Source organism: Octopus bimaculoides, chromosome Z (assembly GCF_046866305.1).
Source record: "Octopus bimaculoides isolate indiv1 chromosome Z, ASM4686630v1, whole genome shotgun sequence".
NCBI classification, from domain to species: Eukaryota; Metazoa; Mollusca; class Cephalopoda; order Octopoda; family Octopodidae; genus Octopus; species Octopus bimaculoides.
Genome location: NC_142944.1, coordinates 48,815,997 through 48,831,461, shown reverse-complemented (window position 1 = coordinate 48,831,461; position 15,465 = coordinate 48,815,997). Strand labels below are relative to the sequence as shown.

The window sequence follows — 15,465 nt, the reverse complement described above, 5'->3', positions numbered from 1 at the left end:
CAATTCTCTGGCTAAGTCCTGATATTTCTCAATTTCTTTGGTATTGATTCTATTATCATAAGGTGTTGAAAAGTCTGTGTTCTTACACTGTTTGTATTTTATTTTTTCTATTCACTCTATAATCATGTGGTCTTACTTCTGTAATATGGTCGGTTTTTATAAAGAAGTCCCATTATTATTATTATTATTATTGAGTGAGAGAGTAGAGCATGCCATCAAAGTGACACTGAGGTAAAATATACGAAGCCCAATATACCCATCAAGACTAACCATCTGATAAGGGTACACCGGGCACATGCATCACAACCATATGTGTGCGACATGGTGATCTCATATTAAGATAAACACGCATGACCTTGCAGATGGAGGAGCCCAGTTAGAATTTTCTTCAGATCGAGTAGCCCACTCAAAAGGTCCCTGAATAAGGGTTGTTTAAGGTTGCTGAACATCCATGCCTCCAGAGGTGAATTATCCAAACCCCAAAGAATCCCTCTCGACACATGATTATGATGCTCCCCCACTACTTCTGCTCATGATCAGAGATGCACACAGCCACCAAGGGACATGCTTAACTGGTTATGGTCAAGCAACTGACAGGTAAATCTGTGATATTGAGCAGAGTATTTGCTGTAGCCCATCTTTTTATACCAAGACAAAACAATGTACATGATAACACTTCCAATCAATTAAGATCACAAGCCATGAGAGCCACTACTTAGTTTTGCATCAGGGCATATTTTATCAAATTGCTGGCTTCGTGCCAAAATTAGAATGAATTATGATTATCATTATTGAAAGGTTTGCACAGATGTGTTACATTTCGAATCAATATCCTTAATATTGCTTCAAAATTGGTTTTCTTAGGTATCAAAAACCTTTCAAACAATTCTTGCTTCTCCTAATAGAACAGATTTCTGTTTTTATGGGATTCTCTTTGTTACACTGATCTCAATAAGGAAACTATCATGTCTGTTAGCCATGGTACCCAGGGTGCTGTTGCCAACAGATTACTTTTGCAGAAACCCCACGACAATTTCCACATTTCCCAAGCCAAGTCCTGGTATTTTTCTTATTTTCTTGTATTCTTTAACTGTATTCTTTGTATTCTTTGACAATCATATCAGCACACACAGCTACATCTATGATAATACTTTCTTTTGACACCTTGTCCAGAATGGTGATGATGGTAATAATAATAATAATCCGTTCTACAACAGGCGCAAGACCTGAAATTTAGGGAGAAATTAGGGCTAGTTGATTAAATCATCCCCACTGCTCAAATGGTACTTATTCTATTGAACCCAGAAGGATGAAAGGCAAAATCAGCCTTGATGGCATTTGAACTCAGAATGTGAAGCATGCTAATGGTTTTGCCAGCTTGCTACTTTGATAATAATAATAATAATGATGATGATTTCAAATTTTGGCACAAGGCCAGCAATTTCAGGAAAGTGGGTTAATTGATTACATCGACTCCAATTCTTGACTGCTACTTATTTTATCGACCCTGAAGGGATGAAAGACAAAGTCGACCATGGCAGAATTTGAACTCAGAAAGTGAAGACAGACAAAATGTCATTAAGCATTTTGTCTGGCATGCTAACGATTCTGCCAGCTCACCACCTTAATAATAACAACAATAATAATAATAATGATAATAATAATAATAATGATGATGATGATCTTTTCTGCTATAGACACAAGGCCTGAAATTTATGGAGAGGGAGATAGTTGATTAGATCAACCCCAGTACTTAACTGGTACTTATTTTATTGACCCTGAAAGGATGAAAGGCAAAAGTCAAACCTTGACAGAAATTGAATGCAGACTGTAAAGACATTCCTCATCAGCTTTTTCCAGTTTCATTTGAAAAGGAATGTGTGGTTGGAGGAGGAGGAGTCGCTGTCCTCAAGTGAAAGATGCAAGAATGGCAAGAGCAGATGACTCTGCTTTAAGTATAGACCTGTGAATTGGAGAAAACACTTACCCTTGGTGTTCAGACAGATCTCGGATGGTGGGGTTCTACGATTGTCCCTAGAGGTCCTCCTGTATTGGGAGAATCAAATCAGTTCATCCTTTTTTTGTTTTTTGTAACTGGTGTATATTTTCTTTCTTTGTTTTATTGTACATCGTGTATACTTTCTATTTCCTGTTTTTTTTATATCATTTCATTGTATGTAAATCCTCACATTTTATGTTAGTCATTGTATTGTCCCCCTCATCTGTTGAAAGAAATCATCATCGTCATCATTGTTATTATTATTATTATTATTATTATTATTATTATTATCATTATCATCATCATCATCATCGTGATATCATAGAAATAAAAAGCTGTTGTTAACAAGATGATTTGACCTTGCTATATATTTTATGGACCATCGAGGCCTGAAAGCAAAGTTAATCTTGGTGAAATTCCAACAGAGAAATATCCATGCTAGCAAACTAACAATTATGTAAAATGGCTGGTTTTTATTTTACAATAGTTGTAAACTTGATAAAACACGAGAACTGGTACAAAAGAAAGGAAAATAAAATAAGTACTATATGACAATCATAATATTGGAGATTTCATGAACCTCAAAAAATATTTTAACACTATCAAATTATATGGAATAGTAAAACAATTAGAATTTCCTGGTGGAAATCCAGAAACTATAATAGCATTATGCAAAATATCTTTGATAAAATGTTTCACAATTTAACAAAAAGAAAAAATAAATCAGAAAATTTTTAGCGTAATTATGCACCAGATAAAAGCAAGGTAACACATTTTTGTCCCAAAGATTATCCAAGACTTGGAATGTAGAAAAATATAGTAAAAATAATTGCAAGATGATGTAATACAAGAATATTGGATAGCCTTCACCATTCAAATTTAACAGCATGAGTATCAACATCTGCTAAGTTCCCTTGTAAGGTTCAAGATTGGACCTATCACATACACACACACACATCTCTATGTATGCAAACATTTGTATCTGATGCTGTAATGATTGTGTCAAATTACCACCTGAAATTTATTTATAAATTTGCTTGTTTTTTTTTTTTTTTTTCCTATTCTGGTTTTATGGAAGTTAGCAGTTGGCCATCCAAGCAAGTTTTGCTTTTCTATGCCACTGATGATGTCCAAGAGAAAAGCAAAACCAATACTGTTTGATGAATTGGTTTATCCATTTATCAAACTTAAAATCAATAATAATCAGCACTTAACCATCATCATTTAACATCCATTTTCCATGCTGACATGGACTGGCACTTGGCCAGCAATTTCACTGAGCAAGTTTAATCAATTCTATTGGGTCCAGTACTTGACTGGTACTGGTTTATTATTTATAAATACCACAAAACATTTTGTCTAGTTCTCTAAAAATATTGCCAATCCATCACCTTCAACTTTATCTTGTTGACTTTCAGATGGATCAAAGACTAAATTTCATTCTATATGCTATTATAGGTTTACAGGATCAAAGTTGATCTAGGACTACATGTCAGCCTCACCTGTCTGGGAGACTCTGATCAGGCACAGGCTCAAACTCCCTTCCATTAGCTAAATAAGTCTTTTATATCCTTTGTTTCAGTCTTTGGGTGTGGCCATGCTAGAACACCGCCTTCAAGGATTTAGTTGAACAAATCAATTGCAGTAATTTTTTATTTTTATTTTTAAATTCTGGTACTTATTCTGTTCATCTGTTTACAGTACAGAGATGTAAACAAACCAACACTGGTTGCCAAGCGATGGTACAAGATAAATTACAAGCACAGAGACAGACAGATACACACACACACACACACACATATACAACAGGATTCTTTTAGCTTCTGTCTACTAAATCCACTCAAAGCTTTGGTCAACCCAGGACAATGGTAGAAGACACTTATCCAAGGTGTTGTACAGCAGGACTGAACCCAAAACCATGTGGTTGGGAAGCAAACTTCTTAACCACACAGCCACACCTGTGGTACTAGTGATGGTGGTGGTGGTGGTGGTGGTGGTGGTGGTTGTGTTGGTAGTAGCACTAATAGAAGCGTTGGTGACGTTAATAGGGGTGGTTGTTGTTGTTATTGTTGCAAATATGATAGGGTTTGAACCTATGGCCATCTAGTCATTGGGTGCAGCACTTTACTCACTGATAAAAGCATAGTTTTGATATCTGAGAAAACAAACACACTGCAATACACTATCAATGCCACACCTCCCTCTCTACACCGTACTCATTCTGCACCCAACCAACTAATACAATAAGTATTTTCTTTGATTCAATAACCAATACTTACTTTAGCTATCTGCTTTAAGCTCTGCTATCATCATCTAACTAACTAACAATCCCGAGTCTTCAGCTATTATGAACTGACAACAGAAAGTATGAGCAGGCCTTTGTAATCTGACACTGATATGACAATGAATGGAAGATTATCTAATTAAGATAAAGGAGCGGAGTGATTCTATTTGTCCAAGAACAGCACAGTACTAATAACCCAATGACTGGTACTGTGGTACCGCCTGGAACGAAGCAGTATTTGATGATAAAAGCTGCATAAAACAATATAACTGAGTTTGACATGAGAAATTCAACACTTGAAATCTAGATGATTAATTTTTGGATCCATTTAGTATATTAACTTCGTTCCGAAGACCTGCCTGTGTATACATTCTAGTGCGTGTATGCGCGTGAAAATAAAGACATGCCCATATATGAATGTAAACACAGACACATGTATACGAATGCAGTCACACACAATTACATATTGTTTTTCATTCATTTTTTTTTAATGTAGAAAAAAAAGAAAAGGAGAAAACATAAAAGTGCTCAACACCTTGTTTTTGAAAGGTATAGAGCAGGGATGGGCAACTGTTCTCAAATGGGGGCCTGCATTGTATCATTTTCAAGTGGGAGAGGGCCACATGATAAAACACATATGCATGAAATATTAATTGCCCACTTTACACTGAATTTTTTGCAGTTCTTAATTGTATTAGTCTTAGTAATTATTTCCTAATCATAATAATGATGATTACTAGTGTAAATGAATTATAATTTAAAATATTGAGGTAAAAAAAGAAAAAGAAAATTCATTGATATTTTATTAAAGAACAGATATCATTCTCTATAGGGCTTTCCTATAAGGTGTTATCCACCCCTGATTGGAACTCTCCCGTATGACATGTACGCATGCTCAGTGACTTGCTTTAACAGTTGCAATCAGCTGAATGCACATTGCCAGTGACATTTGACATAATTACCCACACTCTGTGGTCAGGATTCTTTTTTTGGTTTGATGTCGGTATCGAAGGGATTACCAGACACCGGAAAATACAGTGAGAGCAGCTTTCACTCACATCGTGGTATTCGATGCTGTGTACGTGTCTGTCGTGGTAAAATATGCCACTCCTTAACTGTTGCTTTGCTTTCATCCGTAGCACGAGGTAATTATGTCATTATCTGTGAAATTCGGCAACTTACAAAGATCTTTAGATCAGGCAATACTTCACCGAGAGGAGATATAAGCTTCTGCTTATTCCTGTCTGAAGTATCGTCCGATACTTCAGACTTATCGTCCGATGAATTTACTTTGTTGACATTCTTCATCAACAGAATTTTTATTCCTTTCAACCTTTCAGTCAAGTCCGCCTTTCTTCCAGTAACACACTGTCCATATAATCTTAAATATTTCTTTAACTCAGGCACAGTAAGTACTTCGATAGCTGAATCATCAAGCTGCTTTATATCCATGATAAGACGTAAAACAATAACAATGGCGTGGGTTAGCCTCCGGAAGTTTAATTATCTACATGGAGCGCCGCCTAGCCAAGGGAGATAACCTACTTATAGGAAAGCCATCAATGAGTTTTTTTACACATTCACATTCTTTACTATATTTTCAATATTAGGTAGAAATTTAGATGTCGCTACTCTTAGGTTATGCTGCAAATTAGTAGCCTAGAAACTTGTCGAGGGCCACACATCATGTCAAGGGCCACATGCAGCCCACAGGTTGCCCATGCATGGTATAGAGTATCATATATGATGAGGAGATATATAAACATTGAACATAAATAGAATTATGCTTCCTGAACCATTCAGTTAGTTTTTGGTCAACTATATATATACCAATATGGTTTATGGTAATGTTCATGTATAGTGCATGTTTGATGTGTGGTGTATGGCAGTGCTGGTGTGTGATGTATGGCTGTGCATGGCAATTCTGCTTCCAGTAATTATAATTATCAAACAGCTGTCTCTTTTGTAAGAAATATACAATTTAGCTGCCACTACCTTGTAGTATTTCTCACTTGCCCAAAAGACATCCTCCTTTTGGTTCCGTTAGCCTGTATTCCTTTTCCTACATTTTGCTTCCAGACACTTTTACTATAGACTGCTCCCGTAGGTTTTCCTTTTCACACACACACACACACACACACTTGCACATATACAAGCACATGTGTGTAACACGCACATGACCAACAGCAATTTAACTAAGAAATTGGCCAACTTGAAATCAACATTTTTCCTTCCTGTACTCCAGCATAATAAAGTGTATTAACTAGACAGAATACCGAGCTCAATGGAGAGCAAGAGAGCAGTGTGTCACCTCATAGAGAAAATAACACATAATTGAGATGAATAAGAACAACACATAATATCTGTCTGTGTTGGTAGGGACAAAATAACAGTCTAAAATGTTGATTCCTTAGACAGCAACACAGTTTGAAGTACATTCTTAAAACCTTTCTCTTCATACATATCACTGATATGCCCTTTGGAAAATCATGAATGCCACACATTCTCACTTCCCACTCATTATATACACAGTTTCATAGAATAGAGAGCAACAATTAGTACATCCTTTTTTCTGAAAAAAAAAACAAAACAAACAAGGTGCAGGTGTGGCTGTGTCGTAAGAAGCTTGCTTCCTAACCACATGGTTCTGGGTTCAGTCCCACTGCCTGGCACCTTGGGCAAGTATCTTCTACTCTAACCTCAGGCTGATCAAAGCCTTGTGAGTGGATTTGGTTGACGAAAACTGAAAGAAGTCCATTGTATATATATATATATATTATCACTTCATACTAAAACTCTCCGCCTATGGATATAATAATCGATTCCTTTACTATTTCTGTCTCTGATGAAGGGAAGTACTGGATCTTCCCAGAAACAGCTGTAAGACTCTATCCATAAAATATATTTTTCCAACCTTACCATTGCTCTCTTTATCCTTTATATATTTATATATATATATATTATATATATACACAGGGTGCAATGAATAACTCATCTAAATTACGCAAAAATCGAAATAACACTGTCATCTCATTTTAACAGATATATTTACCAAAGTTACATAGAAATATCTTGAAATACTAAAGAGTAAACTTATTCGATAAAATTGCCATTGGCTTCAACCACCGCCTCCAGATGACTCTGGAATCTCCTGCAGCTCTTCTGGATGGTCTCCTTGTTTAAGTTGGTGAATGCTGCCATAATCCTTGCCTTCAATTCGTCTTTGGTGTTACAAGCAGTTTTCTTGGTCTCTTGTTCAACTGCGCCCTACACATAATAATCAAGGCCAGATTAGGGGTGATGTGCTCACAGAAATTTTCTGACAGCCATAACTGGGTTCTCCTACATGTGTGGCATGGTGCAGAGTCCTTTTGGCAGACATAGGGTCTTCCAGCAGCCACCCTCTTGACCCAGAGCAGCACTACCTCCTCCAAGCACTTGATTTAGGCTTCCGTGTTGAGTCTGAGGCCGTGTGGGAAGATGAATGGAGGCATAATGTCACCATCACTAGTGATCACTCCAAACACCATGATGTTGACTGGATGTTTGATCTTTATCACTCTTGGTATATGTCCTCAAATTGCACTGTACTCAGAGTGACACCCAAATACTCTGAAATGTTCACATTAGGGCTTCTGATGTAAATGCAGATCAGTACAGCATGTCATTTCCAAATTTCTGGCTGAGTGAATTGCATCATGGTGCTGTTTTACTCGGACGGCACCCAACTGACCCTTCTATACTATATAGTGGACAAAATCAAAAACAAACGATGCGTATGCGCAAAATTAAAAATATAAAATGGTGACAATTTACCCGTTGCACCCTGTATATGTATATAGTTGTGCGTGTGTGTCTTTGTGTCTGTTTGTCCCCCTATCACCACTTGACCACTGGTGTTCGTGTGTTTACATCCCTGTATCTTAGCAGTTCAGCAAAAGAGACCAATACAATAAGTACTAGGCTTAAAAAAGAAAGCCCTGGGGTCAGTTAATTCAACTAAAGCCCTTTGAGACAGTGCTCTAGCATGGCCACAATTAAAACAACTGAAGCAAATGAAATACCAAAGAGATGTGTACATGTCACATAGACAAATTTACAATAAGTATTCTTTGTTTTTGTTCCTCCTCTATTTTCTCAAGTTCAGACTTTTGTATAGTGGGCAACTACTTGCCAGCATCACCATCACCATCTGTATTTTTTTGTTTTCATATATGGTTCAGACAGGATTGGTTGAGGCATTATTCTACTAACAGATGTCATTCCTGGTGCCAAACATTACTTGTCTTTGTGTAAGGTATATATACTTTTATTCCCTAACATCACACAAACCATTGAGCTGCTTAACTTTTTGTTCATGTAGAGCATAAACCACTTGGTGATTTAAACAGTATCACTGAGTGGTGCCAGTGCAAAGACATGTGGAGAAAAATACACACATGAGCAAACACACACCATGTCCACTAAGACAACTGCACTCCCTTTATCAGCCTCTTTGATTGTTATTGTTTTGTCATCTTTTAATTTGTTCATCTCAGCCCATTCTTTTTTGCTGAAGTTTGGTTTGTGTTTTTGTTTGTGCATATGTTGATACGGGTAATTCGAGATGTGTTCACAGAAATGATCTAGAGTTTTGTTCTTACCTTTTGAAGGGGTGTAGTTACTTCTATTTCAGACCAACGATTCGTCCTCGTTGTATTTGTTGTATAGTTCCTCAGCGAGTCGTTATTTTCTACAGAATTCCGCGATGTCTTCTTTCATTTCATTGTAGTTGGGGCGTTGTGGGGTGGGTGTAAACTTGAGCCCTTTGGAGAGTATATTGATTTGGTTTGCTGTTAGTTCTTTGTGAGTTAGATTGATAATTTTTATCACTTTTGGTTCCTCCTGTCTGTTTGGTGCTATCTTGTGTCTCTGTGTTTGCGTATTGTATATATATATATATATATATATATATATATATGTATATGTATGTATATATATATATATATATATATATATATATATATATATATATATATATATATGTATGTATGTATATATATGTATATAAAATTATTATTTATATAGATAGGGTGATAAATTGAATATTAATTCAATTTAAAACCAAGTGGTTAATATTCAATTTATCACCCTATCTATCTATATATATATATGTGTGTGTGTGTGTGTGTATGTATGTATATATGTATGTATGTATGTATATATATATATATATATATATATATATATATATATATATATATATATAAATGTCTGTGTGTCTTTGTATTTGTCTTCCACCATTTGACAACTGATACTGGTTTGTTTATGTCCTCATAACTTAGCAGTTCAGCAAAAAAAAAAAAAAGACTGATAGAATAGTACCAGGGTTGATTTCTTTGTCTAAAACCCTTCAGACTGGTGCTCCAGCATGACCGTAGTCCAATAACTGAAACAGATAAAAAGGTGGCTTATAAATAAACTCCAGGTGGTGACTTGTTGCAGCCATTACAGCAGCAGGTAGAGTTTGTAGCAGTATTTGTCCCAGTTTGCTGGGCTCTGAGTTCAAACCTTGATGAGATCAGCTTTGCCTTTTGTCCTTTCATTGGTGAATCTGGGGGTAAATGAAGTATCAATACTGCAGTCACTTCTTCTTCTTCATGACATATGACATGTCTTGGAGCTTTTTCTAAACATGGCTGAACTCATCTTTCTCCAGATCAAACCACATCCAATTTCTTCCATTGAAGAGATGCCAATCTGCAAGATTGTCATTTTTTTTTTTTTTTTTTTTTTTTAAAGGTTGAATGTCATGATGACACGGTGCCACATGTCATCATGACACCATTGTGGTACCATCAGAAGCTGAGGATCTGCAGGACATAGAATGACATGTTAAACTACATTTGGTTTTATATTTGAAGAAGAGGGAAAAAAAAATAATTGCTACTCTAGTTGTCTTTTCTCCTTCTACAATCATGACCACCACCACCAGAGATGATATTGAAATCCACCCCCCATTTCCTCAGTGATGTCTACAACCATAAACCTAATGGTACATGGCGTATATGTGTTTAAGTGAATGCATGTGGCTTAGTGGTTAGGGTGCTGGACTCATGATCATAACATTATGGTTCAATTTCTAGACTTGGTGATACGTTGTATTCTTGAGCAAAACACTTCATTTTCATGTTGCAAAAATGAGTAATTCTATGAAGGACTGGTGTCCCACCACTGAACCGGCCCTTTGAGCCTTCATGGCTCGGGAAGGGTATCTATTATCAATATGTGTTTACCATGACACCATCTGTACAGAAAGATTGTTTTAACTCATTAGTGCTCAACTTCTGTATCATCATCATCGTCATCACCATCACCATCATCATCACCATTGTTTTTGGCTTGTCTGTTGTTTCCTTTTCCTTCTTGTTAGCTTTGGTTGAATGAGATTTCTTGAAGCAGTAGTTTGTGGTTGAATACCCTTCCTAGCATCAACCCTTACTCATTTTCAAGAGATGTATTCTTTATTCCATTGGCATTTGTACATCAAACTGTTGAGCTGATGGACATAAAGAAACAATCCTTGTTGCCCAATAGGTGCCAAAATGAAGACATATGGAACCAATGACACACACTTACACATGCATAAACTCAAACACATGGGCACAAACATGCATGGTTCTTGCTGAGAAACCAAATCTGAAATCGTATCATTGAAAAGGGGACGTCTTAAACACATATCCTTGACTTTTTAATTGTGATTATATCTTTAGCCCTTCAGCATTCAGATTACTCTGTCAAATCTAATCCATATTTATCCACATTGTTTTGAATTAATCATGTATGATCTCAAAGCGTCACAGTTTTGATGATGTATTTGTTTTAGTTTCAGAATGGCATTGTAGGGTAGGTGTGAGAGGCTGCATCTGGTCAGTCTGAACAAAAAAGGGGTAGAATATTTGGGCCTGATATGGCCAGTTTGAATATACTTAAAGGGTTAGGATTATACTGTGATTGTCAAGATTTGTTCGTGTAACTCAAACACGGTATTTTCCAATGTTGCAGATGTAGAAAAAAATTTTGAGATGCCATGATGTGGGAGGGAGTGGGGTGGGGGAGAAGAGAAAGAGAAAGAGGGAAAGGAGTTGCAGAGGGATGGAAAGGTCAAGGACAGAAAGAAAGCAAGAAAGTATTGGCAGAGATAAAAATTTGAAAAAAAAAAAAGGGGGTGGGGGAAAGAGGAAGAAGAGATGATAATAGATAAGCAAAGAGAAGTGTGTGTGTGTGAGAGAGAGAGAGAGAGAGAGAGAGAGAAAGAAAGAGAGAAACCAGATTGAAAAATATCCAATGCATCCTTATTATTTAAATACTCTAGTTTGTGATTTTAGAGAATTTGGCTGTTATTTCTTGCAGACTGAGTTGCTGCATAATGGTTCTTTCTTTCACTCATGATGTGTGTATATTAAATGTGTGCATATAAAACACTTTTTTTTTTTTAATTCAGTTTGTACATCTAAAAAGTGCATGCACTTATCAATGTGTGAGTATATTTGTGTGTGTGTGTGTGTGCGTAAACACACGCGCACACACACATGCACACACACGTACATACGACTTCCTATATAATTTTAGATAGTGAGGGGGGAGAGAGGCAAGGGTAGATACGAAGGAGAGTGGTAAGAGAAGCAGGGAGGAATGTGGAGGGAGGAGAATAGCCGGAAACGGACCTGAAATCCACTGTGAACGTCTTCTAATACCAGTTTAGGTGGTATTTACTTTGGTAAAGTTTAATGCCAGTCTAACCAGACATTGCATCAACACATTCCTACACTGGCAGATACCACCACCACCACCACCACTACCATCACCGCCAACGCCACCTACTGATGCTACCTTTTGTACATGCTCGTCTGTTTGCATGTGTATATACACGTACACAGACAGATATATATGTGCACACACACACACTCACACACACACACACACACACACACAAGTTTGTGAGTGTGTATTTATTTAAAATTAAATAGAACACTCACCGTGAAAACTTAACTAAAGGGATAGCATTGGTGGTGGTGCTGGTGGTAGTGGTGAAGGAAGCAGAAGTAAAGAGAGGGACAGAGGAGGAGTATAAAGATGTGATGGGATGAGGAAAAGAGGCACAAACTAGTAACACCAACAACAACAACAACAACAGAAACAGAAGCAAAAGGAGAAGAGTTAGGAAATAATGGAAAGCGTGAAAGAGAGGATGAGAGAGAGAGACAGAGAGAGAGAGTAAACAAAAGAAAGCAACAGAAAGAGTGAGAGAGAGATAAAGAAAGAATAGAGAAATCTTTTGAAAACTAAATTCAGACATCTTCATTATAGTAAAGCAGTGGAATCTATTGGAATTAGTGATGGTCTGCTGTCAGCAAATAGTAAATAGATTTAAGGAAAAAACAAAAAATGAAAAATAGAATAATTATTTATGATTTATGTTTTTATTTTGGCTTTTCTACTTCTGATTCAGGAATGGATTAACCCTTTCAGAGTCAACCCACCCGAGATTACCTTCTTGTTTTAAAGTGTTTGCATATTTAAATCCAGGTGTGTCTCTGTGTGGTTAGAAGTTTGTTTTCCAACCACAATGGCTCCAGGTTCAGTCCTACTGCATGGCACCTTGACCAGTTGTCTTTTATTGTTGTCCCAGGTCAGCCAAAGCCTTCTGACTGGATTTGGTAGGCAGAAAGACGGCGAGCTGGCAGAAACGTTAGCATGCCAGGCGAAATGCTTAGCGGTATTTCGTCTGCCGCTACGTTCTGAGTTCAAATACTGCCGAGGTCGACTTTGCCTTTCATCCTTTCGGGGGTCAATAAATTAAGTACCAGTTATGTACTGGAGTCAATGTAATCGACTTAATCCCTTTGTCTGTCCTTGTTTGCCTCCTCTATGTTTAACCCCTTGTGGGTAATAAAGAGATAAGAAATGTGAGTATGTGTGTGTGTATGTGTGTTGACATTGCATGATAGTCGTAAATGATATTCACTGTCATAAAAGCAGTGTTGTTCATTTCCAGTACAGTGCAAGTACATGTCTAGCCATGAGGGAAATATTACTTTGCTTGGAAAGCAAGGGTTGGCGAAAGGAAAAGCACCAGACATGGGAAAGTGGATGGTAAATTGATGATGATGATGATGATGATGAAGAAGAATCTTCTATTATGATGTTGTGCAAGAATTTTTTTTTGTTACGTTATGTTCCCTGATATCCAGGCAAATCGATATGTTATTTTAGGGAATAAATCCCAAGGCTGCTTGTTCAGGAGAACATGGTAAAACCACTTAAAGTAAAATACTCAGAACTGTTGATACGGAGTCAGTTGTGTTTACATACTTTATGAAAATGGTGAGCCTAACAAAAGATGCTTTGTGGTGTTTAAGAATTCATAAATGGAGGAAAATGCCTAAAATGTCTTTTTGTTGTACTTGGTGTTTGAATAGAATGTGTAAGTTATTTTAACAAAATCCATCCAAATTCTTATCTGTCACTCTTTTACTTGTCTCAGTCATTGGACTGTGGCCATGCTGGGGCACCACCTTGCAGGGTTAGTCAAATAACTAGACACCAGTTATTATTTTTTTTTTTTTAGCTTGGTATTTATTCTATCAGCCTGTTTTGCCAAACCACAAAGTTACGGGGAACATAAACAAACTAACACTGACTGTCGAGTAGTGGTGGAAAACAAACACATACACAAAGACACACACACACACACATATATATATATATATATATATATATACATGGACATCTTTCAGTTTTTATCTACCACATTCACTCATAAGGCTTTAGTCAGCTTAATGCTATGCTAAAAACCCATAAAAATAAACTGAAATAAACTATACACACACACACACACATACACACACACATGCACACACACACAGACACACACACACACACACATGTAGTGTAGTCGCTTCAGGAAATCTTCTGCAAAAGAATTAAAACAGCATTGAAGAATTACACTTCCTTCTATTCCATGGTTCCCAACATTTTCACTACCAAGGACTCCTTTTATTTAAATGAATTTTCCCTTGGATCCCAGAATATTGGAAAGGTCTGTCATCTTAACATGTTCACAGACCCCCCAGTACTACTTTTGCAGACCACAGTTTGGGAACCACTGTCCTATTGCATTATTTATATTTTTCACAAGGGCAGTGTGTTGTTGGTTGAGTCCACAAAGCATCGGACAAACATGTTTTGCAATATTTGTTCCAGTTTTTTAAGGTGGTGAGCTGGCAGAATTGTTATCACACCAGGCGAAATGCTTCATGGCATTTCATTGGTCTTTACATTTCGAGATCTAATTCCACTGAGGTTGACTTTGCATTTCACCTTTTTTTTTTTTTTTGGAGGGGAGGGGGCAATAAAATGAGTAAAATAAAATAAAATAAGTGGGGGTCAATGTAATCGACTTAAGACAGTCCCCTGGAATTGCTGGCCAACTTCTTCATTTTTATCCTTTTAGGCTAGATAAAAGAAAGTGCCAATCAGGAAGTGGTGGAGTTCGTTTAACAGACTTTTCTTGTTCCTCAATATTTTGAGGCCCTCGTTATGCTCATGTTAGAAATTGTTATTAGTTTTGGTTGATGGTGGTGGTAGTGGTGGTGGTGGTGATGAAGATGAAGAAATCAAAACCGTAATCCAGCAATACCATGCGGTGTAGCAAAATAAAAGCCTTGTTAAAACTTGGTAATACTGGTTGTTTATTCCCAACAAGCCAGCTTTGCTCCAGTAGTAGCAGCAATAGACTATGATTAAAATCTTTAACTGGGAAAAAATATCCATCTTTTGTTTTAAGGCAAAGTATATAGGAGGGCTGCCTCATATTACCCACCTTTTCATTCCCTTTTTTTTTTTGTTCAAGGAAAAAAAATGTTTGATTTGATGAATATTTGGCTGTTATTTCTAGTAGGTCCAGTGACCACTATAAAGGCTTCTTTGTTAGCTGGATTATACTTCAAGTTCCTCTTAAGTCTACACACACACACACACACACACAGAGAGAGAGGAGCTCCAGAGAGGTAGGGCTGTGAAGAAAAGGAGTGGTTTTGTGAAAAATATAAGCTGTTTTGACTGAAGAGACAGAAAATGCAATTGATGCTAGTGATACACACACACACACACACACACACACACACACACACACACATAC

At 36.9% G+C, this 15,465-nt stretch overlaps 1 protein-coding gene across 9 annotated transcripts in view; it reads left to right on the top strand.

Moving 5' to 3' along the window:
• Nucleotides 1-15,465, top strand: part of LOC106875156 (uncharacterized) — a 416,143-nt gene that overhangs the window by 71,848 nt on the left and 328,830 nt on the right. For 2 of the 9 annotated variants that reach the window (XM_089365264.1, XM_089365260.1), the window contains exon 2: nucleotides 8,507-8,580. The exons of the other annotated variants lie outside the window; for them this stretch is intronic. The gene's annotated coding sequence lies outside the window, so the exon portion shown is untranslated. The remainder of the gene's footprint in view (nucleotides 1-8,506; nucleotides 8,581-15,465) is intronic. 9 annotated transcript variants of the gene reach the window in all.